Source organism: Oncorhynchus mykiss, chromosome 3 (assembly GCF_013265735.2).
Source record: "Oncorhynchus mykiss isolate Arlee chromosome 3, USDA_OmykA_1.1, whole genome shotgun sequence".
In the NCBI taxonomy this organism is placed as follows: Eukaryota; Metazoa; Chordata; class Actinopteri; order Salmoniformes; family Salmonidae; genus Oncorhynchus; species Oncorhynchus mykiss.
The window spans coordinates 57,729,430-57,740,239 of NC_048567.1; the positions used below are offsets into that span (position 1 = coordinate 57,729,430).

The 10,810-nt window shown below is 39.6% G+C and overlaps 1 protein-coding gene across 1 annotated transcript in view; it reads right to left on the minus strand.

The window, feature by feature from the left end:
* Nucleotides 1–5,488, minus strand: part of LOC110520285 (zinc finger protein GLI2) — a 102,778-nt gene extending 97,290 nt beyond the window's left edge. Inside the window, exon 1 of the mRNA XM_021597475.2 lies at nucleotides 5,033–5,488. The gene's annotated coding sequence lies outside the window, so the exon portion shown is untranslated. The remainder of the gene's footprint in view (nucleotides 1–5,032) is intronic.
* Between the last annotated feature and the right edge of the window lie 5,322 nt (nucleotides 5,489–10,810).

Sequence of the window (10,810 nt, forward strand, 5' to 3'; positions counted from 1 at the left end):
CTTTTGCTGCATCAGATTAAAGCCGACGGCAAACATTCAAGACAATGCTGCATTGTCTGGGAGTCCATGTCAGTCTTAAGAACAACCAACACAATGAATCTGTTCATTCATTGGCAATGGAGAGGAAGATAGGAGAAGACACTGTGGTGTTAATAATGCTACTCTGCCTGGGCTGCTGCCAGCTACAGTGGAAGAAGGTTTCCCTGATGTAACAGGAGATCAAGTTTTACTCTAGCTAACCCACTATAGGAGGTAATTAGCAGCAGGATCAAGGCAACCCCCTCAGATGAGCCACGATGAGCTCAGGTCTCTCCAAGAACTAAGAAGAACCAGGCACAGGCACATGGTTCAGCTACATTTTGGTGCCACTGCACCAGAAAAGCTTGACCAGTAGTGTATTGGTGGATGTAATACTAATGCAACCAGTCATTTTTTTTTACAGCCATGCAGCGGGTTGAGCAAAGTGGGCCTGTCCAATTGTGGTTTTTGCTGTGCTAGTGCATAGCTCTGCAGCTTAAACCCAATGGTTTATTTTAGGGTGAAGTAATTAAATAAATGTTGTGTCATCCCCTCCACAAACTGGACAACTTCCTTTGACCTGCAGAATCATTGCTAAAAGCCTGTGTTTGGAGAACTCTGGCATGGGGCTGTTAAGATGTTCTGGTGTTGACACATATATAACACAGTGTAAATAGTATACATTGTTTAATCTGTTGAAGTTTCATTCCATCCCCCCTCAGAGAACAGCTTGGACATGTAAAGGTAGGCTGAGACTACAAAGTCATGGAGTCCAGAGGCCCCAAAGTGGCACACTATTCCCTATGTAGTGCACTTATTTTAACCCGGACTCTTCTCACAACTAATGCACTATAAAGGGAATAGGGGGCCATTCTGGACACTCACTTGAAGTCCAAAAGCCCCCCAAATATCCCCACTTTAGTGCCTGTCATTGTGATTGACTGGGACAATTTGGTGAAATAAATGGCTAGGTCTAGAGGAAATAGATCATTAGGCCTTGTTGCGTGACTAACAGAAACCTGGAAATAGTGTTTCCTCGAGAGAAACTAGGTCCTTCATAATTGTAGCCTAGCTTCTTGCCTTTTGATGAGGGGGACTCACTGTGCCTGCCGCCTCCCATGATTGATGACATCAAAACGCGATGGAAGGAGGTTGTCAGTGATTTTACCTTACAGTACTTAAATGGCTAGTTAAAACCACACCGGGCTCGCTCCTTTACTTTTACAAAGAACTAGGCCATACCGGTTTCCCATTTTCTTTTGACAACAGAAGTCAATTCTCTCAACCCAATGAGACCTCACTTTCCATGTGACCGTGTGTCTCATTCATGGCTGGCACTATGAGATGGAGAAGGGGACAAGGTCGGATCTAAGTGCTCACTCCTAGCCAACCCTGTAGGAGATGTAGAGGGGGATGAGGGGACAAGGCCAGTCAGGGAGGGCTGAACTGCACTCTCTCTCCCAGACCGGATATCATGTGATCCTATTTAACCCCAGACACTTGAGAGAGAATGAGCCGGATGCCTCGAGGGTGTGGGACAACAGCCCCTAAAAAGCCTTGATTGTGTCCTCTTGCCATCCAAGCCAACACAGAGAGGAACTCAAACAGGGACCCTGAAAATAAATGAATGTAGCTACTCTGCCGGCTGCTGGCACTTTAGTCGTCTGTCTCTGTGTTTCTCCCCACTTCCCACTTTGCCCCCCCATCTCAAGTACAGGCTCGTTGTAAGAAGAGCAAGGCGCGGCCGACTAGACTAACTCATCACATAGCTGTCTTTTTACAGCTCCCTAAATGGCCATTAAATTCCCACCAATTGAGCTCCATACATGAGTGTACTTCAGCCACCCTCCACAGCTCCCCCCGGGCTGGGCTGAAGGAAGGCTGCAAGATCTGCTAGACACCCAGTATTGTCCCACAGGCTCAAAGTGGTGTCTCGGATAAGTCTAGAATGATAAAGCTAATTTCACTCCATAGCAACCACTCGTTGTACAAAATGTCAGGGATATACTTCATGTAGATAAAAGGGAAATAGTGTTGACCTCAAAAACGTGTTCCAAAACATACAACAGGCCTAACAAGTTGGGAAGTTGGCATGTTCATTTTCCTTAACAATAATGGAAAGATGAAAATACATTTGAAATGCACTGTAGGGCACTTTGGATTAAATTCAACCATCAACGTTTTCACTGTGTATCTAAACTGTGTGGTTTAAAATCATAATGGCCTAATATAATCATGTATTTTGACAATCAAAACAAGCACATAATTGTGGGAAAGCAGCCTTCTGCAAAAAAATGTAATCTATGGAGAGATGAACCAGCTGTAGTTCTCTTAGAAGCACAACAACAATTATTTCGTAAGCACAACCATTTTCTAAACTTAATAACTGAAATACTGACCTTTCTCTAGATAACAGAGCAGTTAAAGACATGCTCTGGTACGTTGGCGACTACTAAGTATATTTTTTACCTCCTGCTTTGGGCTGGATGTGTCAATGTGTAGTTCATACATGCATAATCTATGAGCAGATTTACCTCAATTAGCACAAAATCCCTAGTTTGAAAGCAATTGTTTTTCTGAAACCTATGCTGTGCCATTTTCCCTCACGTGGGGGGCAATTCGAGTTCAACCAATGAGCTTCAGCCCCTTGCTATATGAGTGACAGCTAGCATCTGCTGGGCACCCAAAAACTGGATGTTCCGGTTTTCAGGGGAAATAGAAAGAGAGCCTTCCACTTTTGGACATTAACAAGGCGATTTAATCTGTATTAGTTATTAATCTGTAATAGTTGTGACTGAAAATAATATATATCATCTGTACTGGACATGTAAAAAAAATGTTTTATTTAAATGTAATCAATGCAAATGTGTATATAAAATCCAATGCTTGTAAAAATGTATTTGTAACAACAGACAGACAGAGAGAAATGATGTGGTGCGTATATCTGCACATACAGTTTTCAGGGACCACTTTTGGCTGGTGAGTGCTACTTTTAGAAACTGGCTAAAAAGTATACAAAAGTACCAGAGAATCCCTTTAAGTTTAAGGGGGACTGCAATCTAGGAATACCATGCAGCGGTAAATGAAATGGCTTTATTAGTACAGTACAGTGTCTTAGCTCACTGAGGTGAGAGAGTGAGGGAGAAAGAAGAAGACCCTGTTATTTTCTAAACTTTTGAGATGGGGGGGGGGGGGGGGTTATTTTCCTCTTCTCCCTTCTGCACGCTAGACTTCATCGGTATTTGTCTTTAAAAAAGCCTCCCCTCCCATCCTTTCCAGTATTCGGTTCATTACATTTTACGCAGACTGCCAGAGAAGAAAAGGAGAAGATCAATAAAGTGGGTCTAGCTGTGGAGAGACGTGTGAAAGAGAGAAACGGGGGGAAACGGGGTACGGGGAAACAGAAAAGAGAGAGGCTGGATCTGGCTCGGGAGATGAAAGTGACATCGCCACCATGGGTTTCAGAGCCCAGAGAAGGGAGCCCCAGGCAGGGTCTGAATAAGCTGAATAGCCCCATAATTTCTTTACATCCTTTCACTCTCCCTGGGTCTGACTGCTGGAACTCTTCATTCAGCACAATGGCAAATGCACTAAACCTTTTTTCTTATGCTAATGATCCCTCCAACTGCATGGGCATCATCATATTAAATTAAAAACACACTCACGGTGCATGCACAGAGATACACACCATGCACAGAGATACACACCATGCGCAACGTAGAAATACACACCACCAAAAATGCTTTTGGAAAAAGTCAGATTTTTCCTGAAACATTGGTTCTCTCTTACTTTTTTCTTACTCTTAATAATTTCTGTAATTCACTGTTTTCTTTTCACTTCATTCTCTACAGAAACTCCTATTGTTCCTTTGTAAAACCCTGCAGTTTTAACATAAAATAACTTTCACATGACTTTCATCAGATTTAACATTGAGTTGATGAAAGTCACTGATTAAGGAATCCATCCTATGAAATGACACACAACCCTAAAACCAGTTGTTCTATAACTGATCTGAGACCAAAGCAAGGAAGAAAATGGTGCTCATATTATTAGTTCAGGCGCGAGCCTAGGGATTATTAGCACACACTCTAGATGGGTAAAAGCCAAGCGCAAATATAGGTGTTTTTACCCAGCACAAAAGCATCAAGTGTTTGTTGATTACTCAGGCTACAGTGCAAACAAGCTAACTGAGAATCTTTCAACAATAAGTAGGCTACACAACTCCTACTGACCAGGGAGATCCAAGAAGGTGGCCTTAATTCTACAGCATGCCAAGTACTTGAAGCATTTATTTTTTAAATCTTTATTTGCAAGTGTTTAAAGGAGAGGGATCTTGAAATAGTCTGTACACAGAGTGAAGCGAGAGCACTCCTGAGCACCTACCTATCACTTTCTTCGACACTATCAACTTGTAGCCACTACCTTGAGTTGGCATGTAGTCTATGCAGTATTTGTCTATCAGAATGCACAAAAAAATGATGATTGACAATACAACAATATTTGAAAACACAAACCTTCCAGAGGTTATAGCCTCTCAAAATGGGTCCTTCAATCTCAACCATAAAAAATACACACAAAATGTATTGCAAAATAAAAGTTATTGTTTACACTGAACTTTGAACAAACTTTTGGGATCATAGATAAAGATGGTGAGTGATCACAATAGCTCTACTACTCTGAGGCATTTGGAAGTCAGTAGGACTGGCGCTGCTGCTTTCTGATCACATCTCTCCACATTTGGATCAAGTTGCAGGACAGAATTATTTAGATTCCTATGTAAAATAATTTAAAAGTAAATGAGATGTGGAGTTACCCCAAACCCCTTCTGTCCTTGACACGCAATATTAAACTGTGACTGCAGGATAGTGGTTTAAGTTTAAACACATATTACATTCAACATCAAGAGTTGTCAAATAAGAAAATAAGAACAATTGGAATTGTAAAATGCATCCAAATAAATGTGCGGTTGTGAAAGCTGTCATCTAGGCTACACCACAACAAAAACTTTTCTTACCTTGAATGATTTATTTAGACCTCTTGTTCACTTTGTCCGATGATTCTCCGCAAAGAATCCGGGAACTATAGTACTGAAACTACTTTTTCAATCAAAACCGCTTGGACAGGATATGTCCCTTTGAAAAAAGTCCATTGAGGTGCACTTCAAGAAAAGTTTGAAATCCTACTCGAAATTACGGGCACTGCATTCCTCAGATAACTAATTTAATTCGGAGGGGCGCATTTATACTCGCATCTAACTTTTACAATCCATCATCTTCAAGCAGTAAATTTCTCACTCCATTTTGCGTTTTTTCATGTGAAAGCGCATTGCGTGTTTTCGCTGAAAGACTCGATTTTAATCGACAGTTGTTCTAGACATGCGGTGGTGAGATCTTCAGGCTGATCTGTTTTCAATCCGATCCCCTCTTTCTCTCCCCCTCTACTCTCACCCCCTCACCTCCTCCCTGCTCCCTGGTGAGTTGGGCCATTTGCTGCTCCAGATGGGCCGGGCTAACTCAATCCAACAGTTGGGTTTCGGGAAAAGTTAGAGAAAGTTTAATTATTGTTCGATTTCACGGACAGAACGTTTTGTGCGAGGACAGTTTTTGTCAGAGACACTTGGGTTATTCAATTGAGAATACGATATCATTGCAATTTATTAGTATATCACCCACCGAACCCCTCCCCATGAATAATTATTTGGCCTTTACATATTTTTGGTAATTGATATTTCTTTCCCCATCTCCAGTTGTCTTGGCCTGGCATTATAGCAGCAGCAACACTGATAAAAAATATTTATTTGGAAACAAGCCTTCCATATACCGTACACATTAGGCACTTTCTGCAATTATCAATGGGCTTGACACTTTTATATATATATATATATATATATATATATATATATATATATATATAGGACAGGCCTTTCTGATAAATTTGTCTGAGCAACATGATGTTGTATGGATAATAGGCAGGGTTGGGTAGGTTACTTTCTAAATGTAATCTGCTACTAGCTACTTGTCCAAAATAGTAATCAGTAATGTAATTTTTTGGATTACCCAAACTCAGTAATATATTCAGATTACATTCAGTTACTTTTAGATTACTTCCTTCCTCAAGAGGCATTAGAAGAAGACAAAAATGTATGTTACCAATTGAACAACATCATTGCAGGATAAATCAATGTTAAAGTTTACATAGCAGGCCATATCTAGATGTAACATTTTACTTTATGGGTTGGTTATGTAGGCTTATTGTAACCCATTGCTTTCTAATACATATAATAATACAATTAAATAATATCTTTACATTAAAAACCAAAGTCTATCAGAATTCCAGTCATTCCAATAAATGTTATACCCCTTGATCTTCCAGAATAGGACTTGGAAATATGGAAGTATAGATTAGCTAAATTGATTTACCTGAGAAAAACCCCAAAACACAAAACAAATGACTTATTAGCCAGCCCTACTCTGTTGTTTATGATTTTGTTGTCATGGAGGACTGATTAAGCTCATTGATATGATTTGAAAAAATAAATGCTGCCCTTATGGAATGGCATGCTTTGAGCACTACTGAAAAGTGCTATTTACATGTGAAAAATTAATGCCATATGCTGCATTTGCTATAGGCCTATTGTTTACCTTTTTGTTGGTGACACTTTGATATCTTGATCATATGCAGCTGTTTAAAGGGCAAATCCACAGATGAAACATTAACAAAATCGTTGGCTCACCTCTGTTTTGGTAAAAAGTTGAGGGATGGGCCTGGAGAAATGTAATCACTCTCAGATGAATAGACAGAGCTATGGATTCAAGGACTGACCATCCATGATATGATATCAAAATTATTGTTTAAACCATGTTATGAGGCTATACAGTGTTTACATTTACAATGTTTACAAACATTGGAGAAAAACAAGTATATATTTTGGGTTCTCATGTAGTATGACAGTTAAACTAAGCTCATGAGGCATTTCTAAGTTATATTCTTCAAGAATCAATGGATATATAATTTATTAGTCAACAAAAAAAATGGATGTAACAACTACAGATTGCCACTTTAAGTCTATCAAAAGTGTGCACGTTTGAGCATGTGTCCATTAGGCCTATGGATTTTGTTTTTATCAGCATGAATTAGATTGAGCAATAAAAGCCCACTTTTATTCCATAGGCTGGGATCCGCACTATTCAGCTGTTGCAAAAATGTATTTTTCACTGGCTGTCCACTGGTTTCAAAAACAATGACTGATAGTCAGTTTAAACTTCTTGAATTCAACCATCTTGAGTTCAAATACACATTTAGATTTGTGAACAGTCATCCACAACAACCACAATCCCGTAAGGTGCAACTAGCTAAATGAGAGAGCAGCAGTGTGATTCACGTTAATGCTCTATGTAGATATCTTTAATAAGGGATATCCGTATTGCCGAAGACCACACCACTGCTGTCATCCTTACCTCCATGCAGTGGTGGAAAAAGTACCCCATTTTCATACTTGAGTAAAAGTAAAGACACTTCAAAAGAAAATGACTCATGTAAAAGTAAAAGTCACCCAGTAAAATACTATTTGAGTAAAAGTCTAAAAGTATTTGATTTTAAATGCACTTAAGTATCAAAAGGAAAATATTAAGCAAACCAGAGGACACAATTGTCTTGTTTTTTAAATTTACGGATAGCCAGGGTCAACACTCAGACATAATTTACAAACGAAGCATGTGTGTTTAGTGAGTCTGCCAGATCAGAGGCAGTAGGGATGAGCAGGGATGTTCTCTTGATAAGCTTGTGAATTAGACCATTTTCATGTCATACTAAGCATTCAAAATTTAACGAGTACTTTTGGGTGTCAGGGAAAATGTAAGGAGTAAAAAGTACATTTTTTTCTTTAGGAATGTATTGGAGTAAAAGTAAAAGTTGTCAAAAATATAATTAGTAAAGTAAAGTACAGATACATATCCCAAAAAACTACTTAAGTAGTACTTAAAATTATTTTTACTTAAGTACTTTACACCACTGCCTCCAAGCGTTTATTCAAGTTAGATCATCTTTGGATGCCGACATACTTGGATTGTAGCCTATAAAAGCCTATTCCTACGCTTTGCCCTCGATCGATCAAACACATTTGGTGTGTCATCACTCGCTCAGGTGGAACAAACTTAATCTTGCACCTTTTTTTAATGCTGATTTGAATGTCATTGAGAAAACAGAGAAGTGTCAAAGATATTTTTAGTTTTCTGGACTATTTGTCAGATTAAGTCTCATAATTCTCATAAGAATAACATAGAATGGTCATGTCAGCCTTTCCCTATTATCAGACAACTACTCAAAAGCTTAGCACGTCTTGGAGTCTGGATTTGACTCCAGTTTAGCAATTCAGCAGATATTGAGCAAAAGTAAACAGCGCCTTCTTGTGGACAACTAGAATACAACAATTGGATTCAATAAAGGTATATTCAGGGCTTATGTGTGTAGGCTATGTGTGTGTGTGTGTGTGTGTATGAGAGAGAGAGAGATAAAGAAAGAGAGAAGAGAAAACGAGGGAGAGAGATTAATAGCGCTTCGTGAGTATCATGCCTGGCTGGTTAGGGCCCTGTGGTGTGTCCACCTATTGTTACTCTCTGTCTTCGGGCACAGCATGCCTGGATGCCCCCTCTCAAAACCAGGCTTTACACATGAGCCCACTCTGTGCCCCAGCTTGTTTGGATAAAACAGGGTGAACACCAGCGTCAAACAGTTTGCCTTTCTCCTGTGCCAGGGGGTCCTACAGCCCGTAATTTTAATGAGTATGTGGGGTTTCTGATCTCAGGAACTAAACAGCAGAGAGGCAAGGAAGAAAGGCTTTATAGAGCTTCATAGACAATTCACAAAGTATTTATAAGCACTACAGATGCTTCATAAAGTCTTCATAAGAACTGCCTAGGTTCTTAGCAAATGAGTGGCATCGGAAAACTAACAGCAGTTTCGATAGTGAATGAAATCACTTGTTGCTGATGATGTAGTCACATGATCTCATGCATTCTTTCAGCATTACACAACCCTCATCTCAAGGTGCAGATCTAACCAGAACATAATCAATCAAAAGTGTTTGTGATCATGTGTGTTTTGGACTGTGAACTAATTATTCATTGTTTTTCATATTTATTGCATTAGGCACAAATGTGTTCACACTTTGACATAGTCTTTCCTCATTTAATGAAATCTAAAACAATAAATTGCAACATATTTACTGTTCTATTCTGTTGAGCTATTTAATTACAGAGCAGTGATGCTTCTGGCTACTATAGACTACGTTTATTATACTACAAAAGTTACATATAAATGACATTTAATGTATTTTGTCGCATTGTTCACAGTATGATTATTTGTTTTCAACTGAGAACCGACAAGATGTGTCTGATTCTTTGAAAGAAGGCATATGTTTGTTATATCACATCCCTGTCCTGTACACACACACACACACCACACACACACACACACACACACACACACACACACACACACACACACACACACACACACGTCTCTTACAAAATTCAAAAGCAGCATTAGTAAACCAGTGATCAAATTGTAAACCAACTCCTTAGTCTTACATGGTGTACTGTATGTGGAATACTTACTCAGGATGAAATTGTTCTGTAGGCATAAACAGAGAATTTTGGTACATTCTTATGAAAACACTGCCATCTAGTGTTGTAAAGTGGTATCACAGTGTTTGTCATTACCAGGTATGTTTTTTTTTTTAAATCAACTTTTTTTATTTCATCTTTATTCAGCCAGGTAGGCTTGTTGAGAACAAGTTCTCATTTACAACTGCGACCTGGCCAAGATAAAGCAAAGCAGTGCAACACAAACAACACCACAGAGTTACACATGGAATAAACAAACATACAGTCAATAGTACAATACAAAAAGTATATATACAGTGTGTGCAAATGAGGGAGGGTAACGGAGGTAAGGTAATAAACAGGCCATAGTGGCGAAATAATTACAATATAGCAATTAAACACTGGAGTGATAGATGTGCAGAAGATGAGTGTACAAGTAGAGATACTGGGGTGCAAAGGAGCAAAATAAATCAAATAGATAACTGTATGGGGATGAGGTAGTTGGAGGGGCTAATTACAGATGGGCTATGTACATGTGCAGTGATCTATGAGCTTCTCTGACAGCTGGGGCTTAAAGCTAGTGAGGGAGATATGAGTCTCCAGCTTCAGTGATTTTTGCAGTTCGTTCCAGTCATTGGCAGCAGAGAACCGGAAGGAAAGGCGGCCGAAGAAGGAATTAGCTTTGGGGGTGTCCAGTGAAATATACCTGCTGGAGCACGTGCTACGGGTGGGTGCTGCTATGGTGAACAGTGAGCTGAGATAAGGCGGGGCTTTACCTAGCAAAGACTTATAGATGACCTGGAGCCAGTGGGTTTGGCGACGAATATGAAGCGAAGCCAACGAGAGCATACAGGTCGCAATGGTGGGTAGTATATGGGGCTTTAGTGACAAAACGGATGGTACTGTGATAGACTGCATCCAATTTGCTGAGTAGAGTGTTGGAGGCTATTTTGTAAATGACATTGCCGAAGTCAAGGATCGGTAGGATAGTCAGTTTTACGAGGGTATGTTTGGCAATATGAGTGAAGGATGCTTTGTTGCGAAAAAGGAAGCTGATTTTAGATTTAATTTTGGATTGGAGATGCTTAATATGAGTCTGGAAGGAGAGTTTACAGTCCAACCAGATACCTGGGTATTTGTAGTTGTCCACATATTCTAAGTCAGAACCGTCCAGAGTAGTGATGCTGGGC